Here is a 25,140-nt window from a genome sequence, read left to right on the forward strand (position 1 = left end):
TAGATTTGGAGATAGTAGATTTGGATAGTAGATTTGGATAGAAAACACTCTGACGTTTCTAAAACTGTTTGAATCATATCTGTGAGTATAACATAACTTATGTAGCAGGCAAAACCCCAAGTACTAACCGTTCAGAATTAGTTTTTTTTAGGTCTCTGTCTGTTCAGTGAGTTCTCATTGGGAAACTATATTTCTTAGGCACTTGTTTTCAGTTCCTACCACTTCCACTGGATGTCACCAGTCTTTGGAATTTGGTTGAGGCTATTCCTTTGTGCAATGAAGAAGTACAGCCATCTTGGAAAAAGGTAACGCTGTTGAGAGTTAGCCAAGACTTGAAAAGTACCGTTAGTTTCCTCTCGTCCTCTATTGAAAACAGATAGACCCGTCTTCAATTTGATCGATTATTAACGTTTAAAAATACCTAAAGTTGTATTACAAAAGTAGTTTGAAATGTTTTGGCAAAGTTTACAGGTACATTTTGAGATATTCTGTAGTGACGTTGCGCAATTTGGAAGCTGTTTTTTTCTGGATCAAACGTGCCAAATAAATGGACATTTTGGATATATATGGACGGAATTCATCAAACAAAAGGACCAATTGTGATGTTTATGGGACATATTGGAGTGCCAATAAAAGAGGCTCGTCATAGGTAAGGCATGTTTTATATTTTATTTCAGCGTTTTGTGTAGCGCCTGCAGGGTTGAAATATGCTACTCTCTTTGTTTACTGTTGTGCTATCATCAGATAATAGCTTCTTATGCTTTCGCGGAAAAGCCTTTTTAAAATCTGACATGTTGGCTGGATTCACAACAAGTGTAAATTTAATTTAGTATCTTACATGTGTGATTTAATGAAAGTTTGATTTTTATATAATTTTATTTGAATTTGCCGCGCTGCATTTTCCCTGGCTTTTGGCCAAGTGGGACGCGAGCGTCCCCTATACCATAAGAAGTTACGGAAACTAGGTGTATGTTGCAAGTCACAAATTCACCGGAGAGCCATTTGAATGTTTTTTAAATTTTTTTATCAAAGTGCGTTTTTTTAAAATGCCTTCTCGAACATAAAAACTTTCATGTGCCTTAATAACAAATTTTATGCCATCTGTAAATAGGAATACAATTGTTAAATTAGGAGTCTTGTTAGTTAAGCCAAAGAAAAAGTAAGCAACCTTTCCGCTAGGAGCAGAGTTACATTCACCAATGCTCTGGATAGCATGAAAATAGCCTAACCAGCTCTGCTAGGGCGAGTAAAATGTTCAGAGTTTGGGTGGGGCCTAAAGCTTCAGTGTGAACCAGAGTAACTTGACTCGACAACAATGGGCCAAGCAAGCGGAAAGGGCACATGACGTCTTATTTAATGAAAGAGGTTGCAGTCTGCCATAAAGCTTTCATCCATGTTTATGGGTAAGAGTCTAGTTACAGTTTGATATTATACATTTATAATTTTGTCAAAGTTGTTTTCACTGCAATTTAAAGCTTGCCGTTAGCTAGCTAGCTGAAGTTTGATTGGCTTGCTTGCTAGCTAGCTAACATTGAATCTACTATATTTGAGAAACTTTAGTTTTAGCTAGCTATGACAATCAGTTTGTATTGCTAGTACTCTGGTTTGGGATTATAGTTCATTGTTTAGCTAGCTAACGTTAACGTTACATGTCTAAACAAAAGATCCCAAGTTAAAGCTTGTGACAAATGTGACAAATGTGACTGTCACACCCTGACCATAGTTTGCTTTGTATGTTTCTATGTTTTGGTTGGTCAGGGTGTGAGCTGAGTGGGCATTCTATGTTACATGTCTAGTTTGTCTAGTTCTATGTTTGGCCTGATATGGTTCTCAATCAGAGGCAGGTGTTCGTCATTGTCTCTGATTGGGAACCATATTTAGGTAGCCTGTTTGGTGTTGGGTTTTGTGGGTGATTGTCCTTGTTACTGTCTCTGTGTTACTTTGCACCAGTATTAGGCTGTTTCGGTTTTCGTGGTACGTTTATTGTTTTTGTATTTGATTCGTGTTTACTTTGTTTCATTAAACATGGATCGCAATAGCCACGCCACATTTTGGTCTGACTCTCCTTCACATACAGAAAACCAGTGACAAATGCAGCAGTGTGGTGTCTCTACTGGTAGTCGATGATAACACTCGGTATTTAAACCATAAACACATTTTTGATTATTTAAAATTGTATTTGACCTCCAAAATGATTGGCACTACTTTCATTGATCTCACATTATTTCTGTATTTTCCAGAAGCTGTTAAGTCAGCCAAGCTGGAGAAGCATGAGCAGCATCTCCTGATGTTTCAGAGTGAACGGTCTGTGTACCGGAAGGTGGTTGCTGACATTTTGACACGAAAATTGTTCAATTCACACACTTATCAAGAGAACATCCCCGTTCATCCCTAGTGCATTTGATCTGGCAGACTCACTAAAGACAAATGGTTTGTTGGTAAATTATGTATGATTGTTTCAGTGTGACCCTGGCTATCTCTAAATAAAAAAATAAAAACACAATTGGGCCGTCTGGTTTAATATAAGGAATTTGAAAATAATTTACTTTTGATACTTAAGTACATTTGAGCAATTCCATTTACTTTTGATAATTAAGTATTTTTAAAACCAAATACTTTTAGACTTCTACGCAAGTAGTATTTTACTGGGTGACTTTTACTTTTATTTCAGTCATTTTCAATTAAGTTATCTTTACTTTTACTCAAGTATGACAATTTAGTACTTTTTACACCACTGGATGTGGCTGGAGGTTATAGCATTTCTTTCACATGACCCATCAATTAAGACAAGTGTGTCTGGGTAAGCTTCATCTAATATTTATAAAATATTTTTATCTGGACACTCAGTTTTCTTGGAATTGTTCTTTATTACCACCACTTTTAGTCTTTATCTTTACTACACTACTCACATTTTAGCACATGACCTCACATGTGAACCCTTAAATAGATGGGTGGAGCTGGTTTAAGGGGGTGTGAACAATGCTGAATTGGTGAAGACAAAGGAGAGCTATCCAGTAGGTACCAAAACATTCAAAGGCCCTTTTCTTAAAAGTCATTTTACAAGTTGATCCACTTTCAAAGCAGAATTCCTTTCCCATTGTTCCTCAACAATGCAGTGTATGATATGTCATTGTGTAGCTCTGAGTCTCTACTTTTTACCTATGTAAAAACCCAATTAAAATGTAGCTACATAAGACCGAAATGGTGGCATAGCAACCAAGAGGTTGAATACAAATCCCAGGTGAGGACATGTTGAATAATGTGTAATTACCGTTTAAATGAAGACACAATGTAGTCATGTATGTTAAAGTGTGTCAATAGTTGGAAACTGTGTGTTAAAAGCACTGTGTGTGTGTGTATCATAAATACACATTTTTGTTTGAAGGGCCTCACCTATGAAATGTCACGTGAAAATATAAACCACATGTGAAAGCTAATGTGATCTCATTTGAAAATCCATGTGTAAATTCGAGTTCCAAAAATAATGGCGCCGGAGAGGATGGCTGCCGTTTACTGGGTTCTTAACCAACCGTGCTATTTTGTTTGTTTTTTCGCATTGTTTGTAACTTATTTTGTACATAATGTTGCTGCCACTGTCTCTTATGACCGAAAAGAGCTTCTGGACATCAGAACAGCGATCAAATCAAATCAAATCAAAGTTTATTTGTCATGTGTGCCGAATACAACAGGTGTAAGTAAACCTTGCAGTGAAATGCTTACTTTCAGGCTCTAACCAATTGTGCAAAAAAAGTATTAGGTGAACAGTAGGTAGGTAAAGAAATTAAACAACAGTAAAAAGACAGGCTATATACAGTAGTGAGGCTATAAAAGTAGCGAGGCTACATACAGACACCGGTTAGTCAGGCTGATTGAGGTAGCATGTACATGTAGATATGGTTACTATTGGCCAACGTACAATCACTGGATAATAAAATGGACGAACTACAAGCACATATATCCTACTAACGGGGTATTAATAAAACCATAATATCATATGTTTCACCGAGTCGTGGCTGAACAACGACATGAACAACATACAGCTGGCGGGTTACACATTGGATCGGCAGGATAGAACAGCAGCCTCTTGTAAGACAAGGGGTGGCGGTATACATACACTACCGTTCAAACGTTTGGGGTCACTTAGAAATGTAATATTTGTGAACAACAGTTGGTGCACGATATCTATGGAAGTCTCGAGGTTTTGCTCACCTGAGGTAGTGTATCTAATGATAAGTTGTAGACCACACTATCTACCGAGAGAGTAGTTTTAATCAATATTCTTTGTAGTTGTCTATTTACCACCACAAACCAATGCTGGCACTAAGACCGCAATAAGCAAACACGAAAACGCTCATCCAGAGGTGGCGCTCCTAGTGGCCGGGGACTTTAATGCAGGGAAACTTTTAAATCCGTTTTACCTCATTTCTACCAGCATGATAAATGTGCAACCAGAGGCAATACAACTCTAGACCACCTTTACTCCACACACAGAGATGCGTACAAAGCTCTCCCTCGCCCTCCATTTGGCAAATCTGACCATAATTCTGTCCTCCTGATTCTGCTCACAAGCAAAAAAGTAAAGCAGGATGCACCAGTGACTCGGTCAATAAAAAAGTGGTCAGATGAAGCAGATGCTAAGCTACAGGACTGTTTCGGTAGCACAGACTGGAATATGTTCTGGGATTCTTCCGATGGTATAGAGGAGTACAGCACATCAGTCACTGGCTTCATCAATACATGCATCGATGACGTTGTGCCCACAGTGACTGTACGTACATACTGCAACAAGAAGCCATGGATTACAGGCAACATCTGCACTGAGCTAAACGGTAAAGCTGACACTTTCAAGGAGCGGGACTATAACCCAGAAGCTTATAAGAAATCCCACTATGGGATATCAATGGAGGACTAAGATCGAATTGTACTATAACGGCTCTGATGCTTGTCGGATGTGGTAGGGCTGGCAAACTATTGCAGACTACAAAGGGAAGCATAGCTGCGAGCTGCCGAGTGACACGAGCCAAACAGACAAGTTAAATTACTAACAGATGAGCTCAATTTAGCAAGTAACACTGAAACATGCATGAGAGCCTCAGCTGTTCCGGATGACTGTATGATCAAACACTGTGGAAGACCTTTAAACAGGTCAACATTCACAAGGACGCAGGGCCAGACGGTTAACCAGGATGTGTACTCCGAGCATTGATGCACTGACCAACTGGCAAGTGTCTTCACTGACATTTCAACCTCTCCCTGTCTGAGTCTGTAATTCCAGTATTTTTCAAGCAGACCACCATAGTTCCTGTGCCCAAGAACATTAAGGTGACCTGCCTAAATGACTACCGACTCATAGCACTCACATCTGTAGCCATGAAGTGCTTTGAAACGCTGGTCATGGCTCACATCAACACCTTTATCCCAGAAAACCTGTTCCAATTTGCATACCGCACCAACAGATCCACAGATAATGCAATCTCTATCGCAGTCCACACTGCTCTTTGTGAGAATGCTATTAACTGACTACAGCTCAGCATTCAACTCCATAGTTCCCTGCAAGCTCACAACTAAGCTGAGGACCCTGGAACTTCCTGACGGGCCACCACCAAGGTGGTAAGGGTAGGTAACAAGACATCTGCCACGCTGATCCTCAACACGGGGACCTCAGGGATGTGTGCTCAGTCCCCTCCTGTACTCCCTGTTCACTCATTACTGCATGGCCAGGCATGACTCCAACACCATCATTAAGTTTGCCGATGAAACAACAGTGGTAGGCCTGATTATTGCCAACGACAAGACAGCTTATAGGGAGGAGGTCAGAGATCTGGCCGTGTGGTGCCAGGAAAACAACCTCTCCCTCAATGTGATCAAGACAAAGGAGATGATTGTGGACTACAGGAAAAAGAGGACAGAGGACGCCCTCATTCTCATTGACTGGGCTGTAGTGGAGGAGGTTGAGTTTTTTAAGTTGCTTAGTGTCCACATCACCCACAAACTAACAGGATCCAAGCACACCAAGAGAATCATGAAGAGAGCACGACAAAACCTATTCCCCCTCAGGAGACTGAAAAGATTTGGTATGGGTCTTGAGATCCTCGAAAGGTTCTACAGCTGCACCATTGAGAGCATCCTGACTGGTTGCAATCACAGCCTGCTATGCCAACTGCTCGGCCTCCGATCGCAAGGCACTACAGAGGATAGTGCGTATGGCCCAGTACATCACTGGGGCCACGCATCCTGCCATTCAGGACCTCTATACCAGGCGGTGTCAGAGGAAGGCCCTAAAATGTCTTCATTGATTCGAGCCACATTAGTCATAGACTGTTCTCTCTGCTACTGCATGGCAAGCGGTACCTGAAAGCCAAGTCTAGGTCCAAGAGGCTTCTAAACAGCTTCTAACCCCAAGCCATAAGACTCCTGAACATCTAATCAAATGGCTACCCAGACTATTTTCATTGAACCCCCAGCCCCTCTTTTACGCTGCTGGTACTATCTGTTTATTATCTATGCATACTCACTTTAATAACTATACCTACATGTACATATTACCTATATTACCTCAACTAACCGGTGCCCGCGCACATTGAATCTGTACCGGTACCCCCTGTATATAGCCTCACTTTTGTTATTTTACCGCTGCTCTTTAATTATTTGTAACTTTTATTATTTTTATTTTTTCTTTCTTAAAACTGCATTGTTGGTTAAAACCTCTCTAGGCTAGGGGGTGATATTTTCAAGTCCAGATGAAAAGCGTGCCCAAAGTAAACTGCCTGCTACTCAGGCCCAGAAGCTAGGATATGCATATAATTAGTATATGTGGATAGGAAACACTCTAAAGTTTCTAAAACGTTTTGAATGATGTCTGTGAGTATAACAGAACTTATTTGGCAGGCGGAACAGCGAGGACAAACAATACAGGATATTTTTTTTGAGGTCACCCTCTTTTCAAGGGGTTTCTATGTGGATCTAGATTTCTAAGGCACTTGCTTGCAGTCCCTATCGCTTCCAATGGAAGTCAACAGTCTTTAAAAAATTAAGAAATTGGTTGATGTTTTTCCTTTGTGTAATGAAGAAGTATGGCTGTTCAGAACGAGGGTTGAGTCTAATGTACTGTTTGTTAGGGGCGCGCGACCTGAAAGCTCGCTCAACTTTGTTTTTATCCGCTATTGAACGCAGTTTGTCTCATTTTAAATTTGATAGATTATTTACGTGAAAAAATACCTAAAATTGGATTAGGAAAGTTGTTTGAAATGTTTGGACAAAGATTACAGGTAACTTATTAGATATTTTGTAATCATGTTGCGCTTGTTGGAACTTGTGTTTTTCTGGATCAAACGCACCAAATAAATGGACATTTTGTAGCTATAACGATGGAATTAATCTAACAAAAGGACCATTTGTGATGTTTATGGGACATATTGGAGTGCCGACAGAAGAAGCTTGTCAAAGGTAAGGCATGAATTATATTGTTATTTCTGAGTTTTGTGTCATGCCTGGCGGGATGAAATATGATTGTCTGTTTGTTTGATGAGGTGCTGTCCTCAGATAATAGCATGGTTTGCTTTCGCCATAAAGCCTTTTTGAAATCTGACATGGTGGCTGGATTAACAAGAAGTAAAGCTTTAATTTTGTGTATTGCACTTGTGATTGTATGAAAGTTAACCTCTAGGGGCATTATTTAATTTTTGGATAAAAAGACGTGCCCATTTTAAGCGCAATATTTTGTCACGAAAATATGCTCGACTATGCTTGGAATTGATAGTTTTGGAAAGAAGACACTCTGACGTTTCCAGAACTGCAAAGATTTTCACTGTGAGTGCCTTATAACAAAAGCTTCAGGCAAAACCAAGATGTTTGAGCGACCAGGAAATGAACAGGATTTCTGCAGGTACGTTTTCCATGATCGCCTTATATGGCTCTGAATGCGACAGGAATGAACGGACACTTTCTAGCGTTTCCCCAAGGTGTCTGCAGCATTGTGACGTATTTGTAGGCATATCATTGGAAGATTGACCATAAGAGACTACAATTGCCAAGTGTCCCGCACGGTGTCTGCGTGGAAATTGGTGCGCAAAAGTCAGCTACCAGTATTTTTCCATCCGAATCAGAGAACAAAGAAGGCTTCTAGGACTGCCATTTCAATGAAGATGATGATATATGACAAAACGATATATGATATGATATATGACAAAACACCTTGAGGATTGATTCAAACAACGTTTTCCATGTTTCAGTCGATATTATGGAGTTAATTCGGAAAAAAAGTTTGACGTGTAGGTGACTGAATTTTCGGTTAGTTTCGGTAGCCAAATGCATAGTAACAAAACGGAACGATGTGTCCTACACAAGAATCTTTCAGGAAAAACTGGACATCTGCTATGTAACTGAGAGTCTCCTCATTGAAACATCTGAAGTTCTTCAAAGGTAAATTATTTTATTTGATCCCTTTGCTGGTTTTTGTGAATATGTTGCGTGCTAAATGCTAAGCTAGCTATCACCACTCTTACACAAATTATTGATTTTCTCTGGTTCTAAAGCATATTTTGAAAATCTGAGACGACAGGATTGTTAAGAAAAGGATAAGCTTGAGAGCAGGCATATTTATTTAATTTCATTTGCGATTTTTAGAAATCGCTAACGTTGCGTTATGGTAATGAGCTTGAGGCTGTAGTAACGCGACCGCATGCGGGATGGGGCGGACTATGAGGTTAAATATTTCTAATAATTTAATTTGTATTTGGTGCTCTGCCATTTCACCGGATCTTGTCAAATCGATCCCGTTAACGGGATTTGATCCCTAAGAAGTTTGAAGGCCTTGAAAGTAAGCATTTCACTGTAAGGATTACCTACACCTGTTGTATTCGGTGCATGTGACAAATACAATTTGATTCGATTTGATTTCATGTGAAAATCCACATCTTCACGTGAAGTGTTCCAAAAACACAGGGTTTCACATGATTTCACATGTGCAAAACGCAGAAATGTCACATGTCAAATGTGATTTACCTCGTGGTTTTTCTATAAGGGACCGCACATAAACAGAAACACCTCATTGAAATAGCCAGTAAACACTGATATTTGTGTTACTAGAGCTTCCAAGAAAGTCCTCTATAATTTCCACATGTACTCTACTTATAAGTAATTTACAAACTTGGCTCAAAGAGCACTAGACATCGTCTTTAATGTTGGCTTTTACATACCCAAGTATAACCTGTACATCTTTAGTTACAATGAAAGTCATTCTGTTTTCTTGCTACTACAGCTACTTCCTGCATTGCTTACACAGTCGTGACAGATGCTCCTCTTAGCAGCTCTCAATCATCATCATCTTCCTCCGTCTCTCCCCTTTTGGAGAAAAGAGTAGCTGATGTCATCTCCGCTATGCTGATCCAGTCTTCTGTTAATATATTGCAACCTACTGCTACTTCCACCTCCACTAGACTAATGTGTTGGTTATACTACCACTTCTCCATCCTGTGGCTCTCTCATTTACAGGTAGAAAATATCTCCATTATATTACTGCAATGACGACTTAGCCAATAGACCACTGGGATTGTAATGCTACAGTTGGCTTTCCCATTCTGTTCAGTCCATCTCGACTCCGCATCAAACTATTAGGTTTTGAATCAACGCCACACGCTATAATGTTCTGTCTCTGTCTCTCTTTCTCTCTCTCTAATATTCTGCAACTGTTCATGGCTTTGAAGCACTTGGGCAGAAAAATTCACACAAGATTTGTTCAGCCCACATCTCTCAAAATTCTCTCTCTTTCTCTCTTTCTCTCTCTATTTCTCTCTCTATTTCTCTCTCTCTCTCTCTCTTTCTCTCTCTCTCTCTCTCTCTTTCTCTCTAATATTCTGCAACTGTCTATGGCTTTGAAGCACTTGAGCAGAAAAATTCAGCTCACCTCTCAAGGTTCTCTCTCGCTCTCAACCTCTGAATGCTCGGCTATGAAAAGCCAAATTACATTTTACTCCAGAGTTGCTAACCCGTTGCAACAATATTAACCACTGTGATTATTATTCGATCCTGTTGGTCATCCATTAACTTTTGAACATCTTGAAGAACGATATGGCCTTACAGTTTTTTCTGATTGCTTAGGCACTATCTTTGAAACTATAGGCTATTTTTGCAAAACTCTACACACTAAGCACAAAACCTTACACCAAACCAGCAAAACATTATACATATCTTGTAAAAACAAACATTTCTTGCAAAACCCTTAAAATCCTTAAAAAAAAATGTTTTTGCGTCAATTTTTGCGCCAACGACGCACTGATGGTATAAATGAAAAGCTCTTGTGGCTTTTTCTGTGTGCAGGGCATAGCAGTTTGCAAGAAAGTTTTGTCATACATGTATTAAACACACACACACACAGGTATCCAAATGTGCAATGTATGGATGTGTATTCCGAACATAACTCACTATCAATACAAATGAGGGGAAAAGGTTCTAACTGGCATGACCCCTGATCGATGTCTCCACAAGCCTCCTCTATTGCCTGTAGAAGGGGTATGTGTTGGTGGGGCTGGTGATCATACACCTTCCAACCACATGCAGAGAATAATTCCACTGAATCCATAGGATAGACCACTGGAGCATCAACTGAATCAACAGGGCAGAACACTGGGGGTCCACTGAATCCATAGGATAGACCGCTGGAGCATCAACTGAATCAACAGGGCAGAACACTGGGGGTCCACTGAATCCATAGGATAGAACACTGAATCATCTGAATCAACTGAATACATAGGATAGAACACTGGGGGTCCACTGAATCAACAGTGTAGACCACTGAATCATCTGAATCAACTGAATCAACAGGATATAACACTGGTCGAACACTGAATACATAGGATAGAACACTGGCGGTCTATTGAATACATAGGATAGAATACTTTGGGGTATACTGAATCCATAAGACAGAACAATTGGGGTCCACTGAATCAATATGAAAGAACACTGGGGGTAAACTGAATCCATAGGATAGACCACTGGGGGTAAACTGAACCCATAGGATAGACAACTGGGGGTACACTGAATTCATAGGAAAGAACACTGGGGGTCCACTGAATCCATAGGATTGACCAATAGATGGTTCCACTGAAACCATTGGAGAGAACTCTGGGGGTTTCACTAAAACCGTAGGTTAGACCACTGGGGGGTTCCCTGAAACCATAGGATAGACCACTGGGGGTTTCACTTAAACCGTAGGATTGACTTATAGGGCTCCACTGAAACAACAGGATTTACCACTGCGGGTTCCACTGAAACAACAGGATAGAACACTGGGGGTTCCACTGAAATCATAGAATTGGTCACTTGGAGGTTCACTGAATCCATAGGATAGAACACTGGGGGTCGACTGAAACAACAGGATTTACCACTGGGGGTCGACTGAAACAACAGGACACTGGGGTTTCCACTGAAATCATAGAATAGATCCCTGGGGATACACTGAAACCATAGTATAGAACACTGGGGGTTCACTTAAACTGTAGGATAAACCACTAGGGGGGCCATTGAAACCATAGGATAGACCACTGGGGGTTCCACTGAAGCCTTATAATAGATCAATGGGTGGTTCACTGAAACCATAATTCACCAAAAACACTGACAGGATGACAAATAAGAACCTGTTGTGATACAAAGGGAAGGCAAGCTATGTGTGTGTGTGTGTGTGTGTGTGTGTGTGTGTGTGTGTGCGTGCGTGCGTGCGTGTGTGTGTGTGTGTGTGTGTGTGTGTGTGTGTGTGTGTGTGTGTGTGTGTGTGTGTGTGTGTGTGTGTGTGTGTTTGCGTGCGTGCGGGCGGGTGCGTGGGTGCGTGGGTGCGTGGGTGCGTGTGTGCGTGTGTGTGTGTGTGTGTGTGTGCGTGCGTGCGTGCGCGCGTGCGTGTTTGTGTGCGTGCGTGCGTGCGTGCGTGCGTGCGTGCGTGCGTGTGTGTGTGTGTGTGTGCGTGTGGGTGGGTGCGTGGGTGTGTTAGAGAGAGAGATCGAAAGAAATGGAAAATGACTCTGTCAGCTTGACATCTAATATTATGCAAAACACTGCTGTGAACACAGACAGGTTGGTGGAGGCTCCCTGTTTTAAAACGAATGTGTCGCCATTTCAGCTCAGAGTCGTTTGTGAATGATAAATGTATTGAAGAAGGTCATATCGGAGCATGCGAGAGGAGAGAGCAAGAGAGAGAGGAAGGAGAGAGAGAAGTGAGAAGGACAGAGAGAGATGAGCAATAAGGAAGAGAAAGAGAGAGTTAAAGGAGAGAGAGAGGGATGGATGAGAGATGAAGGAGGGAGAGGGGAGGGAAGAGAAGAGAGATGAAGGCGAGAGAGGGGAGGGAAGAGAGATGGAGAGAGAGAAGGGAGGGAAGAGAGATGAAGGCGAGAGAGGGGAGGGAAGAGAGATGGAGAGAGAGAAGGGAGGGAAGAGAGATGAAGGCGAGAGAGGGGAGGGAAGAGAGATGAAGACGAGAGAGGGGAGAGAAGAGAGATGGAGAGAGAAGGGAGGGAAGAGAGATGGAGAGAGAGAAGGGAGGGAAGAGAGATGAAGGAGAGAGGGGAGGGAAGAGAGATGAAGGAGAGAGAGGGGAGGGAAGCGAGATATTAAGAGATGGAACCCAGCTAGAACTTGTTCTTAGAACCGTATGTTTCTTAGAGCATGGTGAGAGTGTGCTTGTCTTGTGTTTTTTTTTGCATGAACCACCCACAACTTTCTGGGAATGGTGAAGGATAGTTTCTTGGCTTTGGAACATTCTCAGCACATTTAACTTCTTGGTGACAGGGGGGCAGTATTGAGTAGCTTGGATGAATAAGGTGCCCAGAGTAAATGCCTGCTACTCTGTCCCAGATCGAAAGACATGCATATTATTAGTAGTATTGGATAGAAAACACTCAGAAGTTTCTAAAACTGTTTGAATGATGTCTGTGAGTATAACAGAACTCATATGGCAGGCGAAAACCTGAGACAAATCCAACCAGGAAGTGGGAAATCTGAGGTTTGTAGTTTCATTTTAAGTGGTTGCCTATCCAATATGCTGTGTCTATGGGGCCATATTTCAATTCCCAAGGCTTCCAGCAGATGTCATCAATCTTTAGAAAGTTGTTTGAGGCTTCTATTGTGGAAGGTGGTCGATTAAGAGCTGTTTCAATAAGTGGACTAGGCTGTGGCCAATCAGTTGTTTACTGCGCCTTCACGTGTGTGCGCCATCCCTTCTTTTTCCTCTGTAATGAATACGCTATTGTCCAGGTGTAATATTATTGAAGATTTATCATAAAAATACCCTAACGATTGATTTTAAACATCGTTTGACATGTAATTGTAACGCCCTGATTTTTTTATGTCTCTATTTTGGTTTGGTCAGGGTGTGATTTGGGTGGGCATTCTGTTATTTTTTCTATGTTTTCTGTATTTCTTTGTTTTGGCCGGGTATAGTTCTCAATCAGGGACAGCTGTCTATCGCTGTCTATCATTGTCACCTTCTTCAACAGACGATCGTTACAGTAATGGAACTCTTTGGACTTTTCAGTCAGGATTTTGTGCGAACGAAACGTAGGTATTTGGAAATAAATATGGACGGAATCGAACAAAACAAACATTTCTTGTTGAAGTGGGAGTCCTGGGAGTGCATTTCGACGAAGATCAGCAAAGGTAAGTGAAGATTTATAACGCTATTTATGACTTTTGTTGACTCCACAATTTGGCGGGTAACTGTATGGCTTGCTTTTGTCGCTAAATGCTGTTCTCAGATGATTGGATATTGTGCTTTTGCCGTAAAGCTTTTTAGAAATCTGACACAGTGGTTGCATTAAGAACAAATTTATGTCAAAACGTATCTTTCATCAACTTTTATGATGAGTATTTCTGCTATTTGATGTGGCTCTCTGCAATTTCTCTGGATGTTTTGGAGGCATTTCTGAACATGGCGCCAATGTAAACTGAGGTTTTTGGATGTAAATATGAACTTGATCGAACAAAACATACATGTATTGTGTAACATTGAATCCTGGGAGTGTCATCTGATGAAGATCGTCAAAGGTTAGTCATTAATTTAAATGGCTGAATGCTTTCTGTGACTAGTTGCTGACCTAACATAATGATATATTCTGCTTTTGACCGAAAAGCCTTTTTGAAATTGGACACTGTGGTTGGATTAACAAGAAGTGTATCTTTAAAAGTATGTAAAACACTTGTATGATTGAGGAAATTTAACTATGAGATTTCTGTTGTTTTGAATTTGGCGCCCTGCAATTTCACTGGCTGTTGGCGAGGTGGGACGCTAGCGTCCCGAATGATCCAAGAGAGGTTAAGGAACTGGACAAATAAAGTATTTCTTGACATTTATTTTATTAACAGGACGTTTCCTAGAAGTTCAAACATAGAGACATCTTGATAATATCATAGGAAAGTTCTTCGACTGGTTTGACATTGGGAATGTTCTCAAATAGTTCAGAATTGTTAATAAACATTCTTCTGTGGGAATTTCAGTACTTCAGCATAACGTTTCATACAGATTTCCTCATGGTTCTATTTAGTCATAAAGAAAATGTTTAATTAAAACCACAAGAAAACTTTAGAAAACATTATATTTCTAACCTCTATCGCTATCTTTATCTTGTTAACCTCTAGCGACGAGCAATCCCATATCCGGGAGCGTAATCATAGCCTCAAGTGCATTACCATAACGCAATGTTTCCTATTCATGAAAATCGCAAATGAAATGAAATAAATATATTGAAACACAAGCTTAGCCTTTTGTTAACAACACTGTCATCTCAGATTTTAAAAATATGCATTACAGCCAACGCTAGACAAGCATTTGTGTAAGTTTAGCATGGCATAATGCTATGCTAGGCTGTGCTGGCAGCAGGCAACATTTTCACAAAAATAAGAAAAGCAACCAAATGAAATAAGTTACCTTTGAAGAACTTCGGATGTTTTCACTCAGGAGACTCCCAGTTAGATAGCAAATGTTCCTTTTTTCCCAAAATAATATTTTTTTGTTCACCCTGCTTGGCTGAGAAATCGACCGAAAATACTTAAACTATAACGCCGAACTTTAAAAAAAATTTGCTCCATAATATCGACAGAAACACGCCAAACGTTGTTTAGGATCCATCCTCAAGTTGTTTTTAACATATGTATTCGATAATATATCCGTGGAGGCAGTTGATTTCTCATAAGAAACGATTGGAAAAATGGCTACCTCAGTATTTTACGCAAGGTTTTCTCCGGGAGACACCATGCGTCCACTCGCCCTATATGGTCTCTTACAGCCATTCTCCAATGGAAATGCCGCAGACACCTTGGGGAAAACGTGGAAAACGTAAGCTGACTCCTAGCTCCTTCACAGCCATATAAGCAGTCATTGGCATGAGGCGGTTTAAAAAAATGCGGCACTTCCTGATTGGATTTATTTATCTTTCGCCTGTAACATCAGCACTCACAGACAATATTTTAGCCGTTTTCGAAACGTCAGAGTGTTTTCTTTCCAAAGCTGTCAATTATATACATAGTCGAGCATCTTTTTGTGACCAAATATCTTGTTTAAAACGGGAAGGTTTTTCATCCAAAAATTAAAATAGGGCCCCCTATATCCAACTGGTTAAGTGTGTTCAGGTGTGTTGGCCACGCCCACTAATTGGCCACACCTGATCTTAATGAGTGATTGTTTCCATTGAAATGGGGTCTGTTTGAATAGACTAAAATGAACAGCTTTGGCATGGTAGCTCCATCAGGGCAGCACTGTGGACTAATTCCATGGATGGAGAACACAAGATTATATGTTTGAATCTGTCTGATGCCGTGTCACAGTAAAAAATACATGTGTTTGCATGATTAATACCTAATTAAATTAATTTGCGTCCTATCTGTGCTTGGAGTTTAAAAAGAAAAGTAAACCCAAAATAAGCGGTGAGAAAGTCTTATTGAATTAATTATAAAAAAACGTCCAAATAACCTATAATTTCCATTCTCAGAGTGTTAATAAAACCCCTTGGGAAAACTTTCAAGGAACCAGAGTGAAATGTTCTCAGAACCTCCCAGCAAACTAAAAATAAACATTCCCAGAACAGGCTAAATATTCTCAGAACCTAATTTTTTCTCTCTCAGTTTTACCGGTCAGAACAAATATGGCTTCATTCCCACAACCAAATTGAAATATAAAAAAAACATATGTTCCCACAACTTCCAAGGAACCAAATCTGCTACCTTGTTAGGTGAGAATAAGAGAGAAAGGAGTAAGTGCTGCTGGAGTTGGGGATCGGCAATGGCACTGGGTTCTGTGAGTCATAAGGGATAAGCAATAAGCTCGCCTGTGGCCAGTCTACATTTCCCCACACAGACACGCACACACAAATACACACGCACGCACGTATACTGTACACACACACAGATATACACCCACAAGCAACCAAACGCACATACACACGCACATGCGTACACACAAGCACACGCATGCACGCACCTACACACACACGTTCACCTCGGTGCGGAACTACAATGGTTCATTCATAGAACAACAAAAAAAACACTTCACAAAATTCCTCCACAGTGAGGTATAATTGAACAAGCTCTGTTTTAGTGAATGGGAGACAGAGAGTGGTAGACAAGATTTATTTAAAAGTCTGACTCAAATAACTTCCTTGCAGTGCGTCTGGCTTTATATCAGATCTTCATGGCTGTGGTCCGTAATGAGGAGGAACGTCAGACAGGAGAGACGGCTGAAAGGAGGAGAGGAGAGAAAGCAGGAGGAGAGGAAGAAGAGAAGAAGAGGAATGGAGGGATGGAAAGCATAGAAAAGGAGTGGGGAAGATAGGAGAGTGGAGAAGAAAGGAGTGGTGGGGAGAAGAGTAGAGAAAAGGGACAGAGGAAGCGAGAGAAGGGGAGAGTGAAATGAAAAGAGGTGAAATGCCCAGTGCCAGTAGGTGTCCTCAGCATACATACAGTGAGGCAATTTGTCCCGCTCACATCTCCCAAGGTTCTCTCTCTCTGTCACACACTCTCTCTCTCTCCCCCCCCTCTCTCTCAGTTCAATTCAAAGGGCTTTATTGGCATGGGAAACATATGTTTACATTGCCAAAGCTAAGTGAAATAGATCTCTTTCTCTCTCTCCCTCTCTATTTCTCTCTCTCTAATATTCTGTAACTGTCTATGGCTTTAAAGCACTTGGGCAGAATAATTCACACACAAATACTAGAACTAGTACATTTGCATCTGGACTTTGTTATCCTTGTGATTTCACATTTTTTGTTGTTGTCATGTTGATTTTTTTTCAGAACCACATAACAATCAATCGAAACTGAAATCTATTGGCATGACACCAAGACTCCTGGTTATACAAAAACTGCAACTAAAACATCTGAATATTTCTTCAAAATGACAAAAACGCTAATCAAGACTTCAATATTTGTTATATATTATATATAAATCCATGGGAATAATTTGAAATGAACCCTAATATATATTTCTCAGAGATTGCGGTCAAGGCAGTGGTACTGATTAATAGATCATGGGTAATGGTTATGTTCATTTCCTCCTAGTAGCAATCAGGAGGCCATGGAGGCCATGGAGACTACTATCCCAGCCGTGGGTAGGTCAGGTTCCCTGGTCAATAATCACAGAGGGAGAGTTAAAGGGTGTGGGTGCTATTGCGTGCTTGCTTGGAGGGAGAGGGTGAAAGTCTGTCATGAGACACTTCTTTGATGTGGGAGAAATGAAACTGCCCAATCAATACAGACGGCACTTAATGACTCCCGTGGTCCATACGCCTACCTCACAAACTCTCCTCTCCCCCCTGCTCCACCCCCTCTCTCCTCCATTGGGCAAAGTCCATCCTCTACTCTCTTCCTCCGTCATCCTCTCCTCTATGACCCGGATACCGATAATTGGTCTTCATATGTAGGAGTGTGTCATTTCCTCCTCTCCTCCGTCGCTCTAGTGTATCAAAATAATTTTGGGATCCAGTCCTAAATTGTGTAGGTCGCTTGAAATCAGAGAGGAGATAGGGGGTGAGGTGCTGACTACTAAATCCTCTGTTAGCTACTTGGGATGTATCCTTGATGTAAGCTTGCGAGGTGTGAGCATGGCCAATAAGGTGCTAGGGAAGGTTAATGCCAGGACTAAGTTTTTGGCTAGAAAGTCCAAGCTGCTTGATAAGGACTCCATGAAAGTGCTAGCTACTGCTCTCATTCAATGCCATTTTGACTATGCCAGTACTTCCTGGTTTGGGTGCTTATCTAAACTTATGAAGGGGAAGCTCCAGATACCCCATAATAAGCTGATCAGAGTAGTAATGAAGGTGAGTCCACGTACTCACATAGGCAGGAGCTGCTTTTCGGAACTAAACTGGCTGCCTGTTGAGGCTAGGGTGTCCCACATTAAACTAGGTTTGGTTTACAGGAGTATTTATGGTCCTGCGCCCAGATATTGAAGTGATTACTTTACTTGTGTTAGGGATGCACAGAATCACAGCACCAGATCAGATGTTGCTGATGTCTGCTTATACAGGTTCAGGAGTAATGCTGGGAAAGGTACTTTCTTGTATACTGGAGCCTCAGAATGGAATGAGTTGCCTCTGCCTATAAAAACAACATCCTCTCTGAACAGCTTTAAAAATAAGGTAAAAATATGTTTGATGTCTTCTGTGCCCATATGAATAACCCCTATGATGTAACTGGAATGATGAGATAGATGTTCTTCTGCTATGTTTTTGTTTAATTATTTCACTGCCATACTGTGTTCCATCTTGTCTAGCCATCTTGTCTCAAGAGGACCACAGTGGAAATCAGTCCCAGAATGTATTGTGTGTTATCCTCAATGATTTTATTCATGTGCATGTATGGCTTTTTCAAGTTTTATGTGTTCTTGTTTTTTTTTTAAATGGTCGAATTAATAAACTAAACTAAACATGCAACTAAAGAATTTTGAGGTCAGCCACACCCCCTCTGAAACGGCTAATGTTTTCTCAGAGGAGAAAAGCATGCTACACATTTCAAAAACAATGTGCACAAAAAAAAAAATGTATAGCACTTTACACATGTATTTTGTGATTCCACCTCTGTAAACGTCATTTGCCTGATGATTCTCTAATACAAAGGAGTCTTATTTCTTTTAAAGGCATTTGTTTCCACATTTCATCTCTTCGCTTCGATTACTTTTCCAGGAGGACAGAGGAGGGCACGCAAGGAATCAAGGAAAGGAGGCGAGGAATCAAAGAACTCCAATTGATATTCTTCCATTGACACAGTTCTATGGCCTCACCATTCTCATCGTGGCAGGTTTCCCTGTGTGAAAAGATGCTTCACTCCTCAGACCCAGATTTTCATTCTACCGATAGTTACATCATAGCTTCTTTATGTGCTCCATTCTGAACGTTCGAGAGGGTGTTGATTAATTTCAGACGGGCACATAAAAACACCTTTGATGGATTATTGTTACCAGGATGCTGCCTCATCCCCGTTCTCTATCATGTTTTATTTTCACCATCACTCCTCACACACACACACACACACACACACACACGCACACACACACGCACGCACGCACGCACGCACGCACGCACACACACACACACACACACACACACACACACACACACACACACACACACACACACACACACACACACACACACACACACACACACACACACTCAAAGCTTTCTAGCAGTCGATAGGCATCACACAGAGTTCAGACACTCATATTAGAGAGAACCCAGTCAACATACCTGTATGCTGTTATATGAGACAGCAGTGGTCTCAGAGGCAGTGCAGCACATCACAGAGATCATACACAAACCTCTGCAGACAGGTTTATGTACACGCCGAGCAGAGAAATGGTCCTGAGATTTACCTCTGTCCTCTGGAGAGAGCCCCCCTCAACGATTGCACCAATCATCCCAAGGTCAGGGCAGTTTCTCACCGCATTACTATCAATCCATTTCTCTCCACACGCACACACAGATACCTCTCTCCACTCCACAGTGCACAGGAAGCCCCAGCAGGTGAAGTAAGAACAAGGGGAACATTCATGACGCCGTGACAGTAATCTGTGGCGATGGCTTGGTCTGAAAGCCTGTGACATAGATGGGTTCTCTGAGACTTGTGTTTTCAGCAATCCATGATACCCACTAATGGTGCGTTGGTCAGGTGTTTGTTTACCCGCACCGGCTGCAATCACCCGCACCGACCGACTATATGTGATAAAGTAAATATCTGAGGCCTGCAACCAACCCTAACCCGTAAAGATAGAAAATGTGCTATAGGCTACAGTGAAAGACTGCAGAACAATTGTTTGACGAGGATTTTATTTTTCTCCTGATTTTGATATGTTTCTGTTTATAATTTCCATCTATTTGTCAGTCAACTGGTCTGTAATTAGATACATACAGCTTCTCTTTTGTCATTATAAGTTGCCCTAGACAACTAAATCAACCCTTGCTCAACAGAATATTGTCATAGTTCGACAGAATGAATGCTTCAATCTAGTTGACAGCGGTAAAGTTTTGTTTGTCATCTTTCAAGGAGCAAAGATGTTTAGGGACTGGGGAGGAAATGCAATAACGCACAAAAATACTAGAATGATTTTCTGTGCAAAATGTCCATGAGTTTGGCTGGTTGTTGATTTACTAAACACCACACCTGGCAACCCATCATTACGCACACCTAGCAACCCTCATTACGCACACCTAGCAACCCTCATTACGCACACCTGGCAACCCTCATTACGCACACCTGGCAACCCTCATTACGCACACCTGGACTTCATCACCACCTTGATTACATCCCCTTTATCTAGCACTCCCTAGTATTACTCTTCAGGCAGTATTTGTTCTGTGTTCATGTCTAGACGTGTATTTTGTTTTGTATCACTCTATGTTCTTTATTATTAAACTCACCCACTGCTCCTACTTCCTGACTCCCAAAGTCATTGTTACAGTTGTAAGGAAAAAGAAAGCTGTGAAAACCACCTTGTAAGATTTAAGTTCAGCTTCGATGCATATTTTATGTGGTTGAAATACTTTCAGCGTTTATTGTGCTTTTATGATGAAGATGGCACCTCTACAGACGGTATCTAACTGAGCATTGCATTATCTCAAGATGCAGAAAGAAAGAAATCATATTTCTCCACTCCTGTTCCCATGTCCAAATTTAACCTACTTTTGGTGCATCATTTAACTGCAAGACAATTTTTATTCTGCAAAAGTTATTAATAAGGCTCTGTGAGAGGTTATAGACCTACAGTCAGTGTCCAGATTTCAGTTTCCATTTAACCCATCTGAACAGTAGGCTACAGTTCCCTCGACGTGCCATAGGCCTATTTGACGTCCCGTCTTGTGACTGTCGAAGTTGTATAACGTCTCACATTCACCACATTGTGGTCCTTCTGTAGCTTAGTTGGTAGAGCATGGCGCTTGTAATGCCAGGGTAGTGGGTTCGATTCCCGGGACCACCCATACGTAGAATGTATGCACACATGACTGTAAGTCGCTTTGGATAAAAGCGTCTGCTAAATGGCATATATTATTATATTACACAAAACGAAGCCATAACACAACCCTGCTATCATCCTCTTTGATCACTTCAACAAATATTTTTAAAACATTTATTTTCTGGCCCTCCCTTCTCTTAATTTCCAACTCTCCTTTCGCAGGTTTTGTCCTATTGACTTAAACTTCGACAATGTCCTTTTTGCCTCCGTGGATTGATGTTTTTCTGCCACTTCCCAAAAGCATTATTTGGCGAATGGTTGTGTAGGCTATTTGGTGCGAGTAGAGTTAAGCCCTGAAGCTTAGGCTTATGCACTAATACCTAAAATAATGAAAGAAAAACCTCAATGTAGCCTATATAAATTTCACAAGTTATACATTTATATATATTTTTTAAGGTATTGTTTTCTCTTTATTCAACACACCCGCCCTTCAGCCACAAAATATTTAAGGACTCTAAACCCGTCCGCCCCCCACAGATATAACCTCCCGAATGGTCTAAGGCACTGCATCTCAGTGCAAGAGGCGTCCCTACAGTCCCTGGTTTGAACCCAGGCTGTATCACATCCAGCCATGATTGGGAGTCCCATAGGGCAGCACACAGTGGTCCAAGCGTTGTCCAGGTTTGGCTGGGGTAGGCCATCATTGTAAATAAGAATTTGTTCTTAACTTAAATGCCTAGTTAAAGAAAGGTAAAAATACATTTAAAAAATAACCGTGGGGGCAGGGAGTAATAAGTCAACCCATGCATCACTAACACCCACCATCACAGATTGTTCTGCAATTGTATCTGTAGTTAGAAACAGATAAGATTGGCATTCCTTAAACATTATTTTGTTGAAATGTAAGCTAATTGATTGCCCCCAAAATGGATAGGATTCAGATAATTTTCAACAAATATAGTACCCAACACCTGATTTGGCCTAAACTTCTTCCTACCAATGAATAAGTCATTTCAGAACAATATGAGAAGGTGGGTGTTGAAATACTCTTTTTTTGCTTGTTGAGGTGGAACGACCCCGTGGGTTGTCTGTCATCCCCATGAGAAGTTGTGACCGCGGTATAGAGGCCAGCAGTAGGTGGCACGCACACACACACACACACACACACACACACACACACACACACACACACACACACACACACACACACACACACACACACACACACACACACACACACACACACACTAGCCGGGGGGGAACCCAAGTGCAGCATAGCCCAATGCAGTACGGTATTTTAAAATAGGAATGATGATGTCCACTGGCCATATTCACATCTCCCAGACGGAGAACAAGTCGGGCAGCTTTCATTAGAGCCTAGCATTACAATCACAGCTTTGTCACGCCCTGACCTTAGTTCCTTTTTTATGTCTCTATTTTGGTTTGGTCGGGGTGTGAGTTGGGGTGGGCATTCTATGTTGTTGTTCTATGTTTTCTTTTCTATGTGTTTGGCCTGGTATGGTTCCCAATCAGAGGCAGCTGTCTATCGTTGTCTCTGATTGAGAACCATACTTAGGCAGCCCTTTCCCACCTGGGGATTGGTGGGTAGTTGTTTCCTGTTTTCACCTTTCAGGACTGTTTCGAATGTCATTTCTTACATTCACTTTGTTATTTCGTATTTTTGTGTTCTGTGATAATAAATAACCATGGACACTTACCACTCTGCGTTTCGGTCCGATCCTTCCTTCTCCTCATCCGATGAAGACGAAGGTTGTTACAAGCTTGTTGTGTCCCATTAGCCATTCTGGTCCGGCCTAAGGATGCAGGGGATACCCGGCACACAGACTCTGTAGGGACGACAGGCGACCACATCCCTCTGACTCCTCAATGGCAGGCCCTAACCGGCCCAGATCATATGTTCACTGAAAATACTTTGTCCAGTAATACCTTGGCGCTCTCGCCCTCGTGGATTCAATTATTGCTTTTGGGTGATAGGGAAGGAAAAGTAATAGAAGAGGCTGGAAAGCAAACTTTAGTTGGTAGAGAACCAGGGAAACTGCTTCCATCTGTATTACGCCACTGCTGCAGTGGGAGTGCAAACATCTACTGCTAGATAAGAGAGGGAAGGGATAGCTGTTTGGTTTGTACAAACATATAGGACATATGTTACTCTCACCACCACCAATATCCTCATCTACCAACATAACTGCCTCTGCTATTACCACTGCTACAACTGCTTTCTGTGCAGTTATTCCTTGTTGTATGACTTTGACCTTTGCTGTGTTGTATGTGTGTGTGTTATTACTGTTATTTCTGACCTCCACATGACCTCCTTCTCCAGGCTGAATAGGGTTCACAAGATGTCCCACAGAATAATAGCTAACCATATCACCATCCACACGATACAAGTCTTAAAGCTTTTTGGGGGATGTATCTTTTAAAAAAGGGAAAGGTGGTGTTATGTTGCCTCATGTAATCCTCTACCTTCTAAGCTGCTAACAAAGTTGAATCACCGCTTTACTTGCAGACTTAAATCGCCATTGCGTCAGAATTTCTCTGTATGAACCCCAGTGTGTCTTATGACATATGACGAGGATATGACAAAGATATGACGAGGATATGATGAGGATATGACAAGGATAGGATAAGGATAGGCCGAATAATAGGCTAGATGGAGTGAGATATCACAGACTGCCGAAGTTAAAAGGAAATGTGAGATTACTTCAAATGGCGAAGACAAATCCACTTGCACACACATGCACACTCACCATCTCTAATTTTAGAGAAGGTAACGTCCAGGGGAGAGGGTAGAAGGGAGGACAGGATCAATGAGTTTTTAGGTAATACATCAACAGTCAATAGAGCAATCTGTATTTTATTAGGATCCCCATTAGCCGCTGCAAAGACAGCCAATCTTCTTGGCGTCCAAACAGGAACAAAACAACATCACAACAAAACAATAGTCTATATCATAGAGCTACAGAGAGGAGAGATTACCACTGAGATGGCCTGTATCTTATTAATAGTGTGTTGCTGAAAATACGATCATGTCCTGTATGTTTTGAAAAGTTTTAGAACGTTTTTTTTTTTGGCTCCTTGTAAATTTTAGAAAAGATCACTTTAATACTTATAAATATTAATGAATACAATATTTCTGTTTAATATGCAAGCCTCATTCTTCTCATGTTAGCCCTTTCAACTTCCGTAACCGATATAAATGCAATAACATTACTTCACTTGATTATTATTTCAAAGCTTTATGCATACATAATAAGCCTGGTATGTACACTACCGTTCAAAAGTTTGGGGTCTCTTAGAAATGTCCTTATATTTCCAGCTTCAATAGTCATTTACAACATTATCAATGTCTACACTGTATTTCTGATCAATTTTATTTTATTATAATTGACAAAAAATGTGCTTTTCTTTCAAAAACAATGACATTTCTAAGTTACTCCAAACTTTGAATGGTAGTGTATTTGTGATGTTTGAGCTGAATCACTCCCCCAAAGTCCCACAAAAATGTCACAATTTAATTCCCAGGGTTTACTTTGCAATAAATGTATTTCTAAATATATAAATAAAAGAGTTGCACAGAAGGAATATCTCATGTGTGCACATTTCCCAAGATAATCACTGCTGAGAGTGTTGTCTCTCTCGAAATATGAGAACATGTAAATGTTGTAACAGAGAGTCAGGTTCTTCACCCACTGGGCA

At 41.1% G+C, this 25,140-nt stretch overlaps 1 pseudogene; it reads right to left on the reverse strand.

The window, feature by feature from the left end:
* Positions 1-17,569: 17,569 nt before the first annotated feature.
* LOC127913572 (general transcription factor II-I repeat domain-containing protein 2A-like) overlaps positions 17,570-25,140 on the reverse strand; it is a 79,296-nt pseudogene continuing 71,725 nt past the window's right edge.

This window comes from Oncorhynchus keta, chromosome 3 (genome assembly GCF_023373465.1).
Source record: "Oncorhynchus keta strain PuntledgeMale-10-30-2019 chromosome 3, Oket_V2, whole genome shotgun sequence".
Classification (NCBI taxonomy): domain Eukaryota; kingdom Metazoa; phylum Chordata; class Actinopteri; order Salmoniformes; family Salmonidae; genus Oncorhynchus; species Oncorhynchus keta.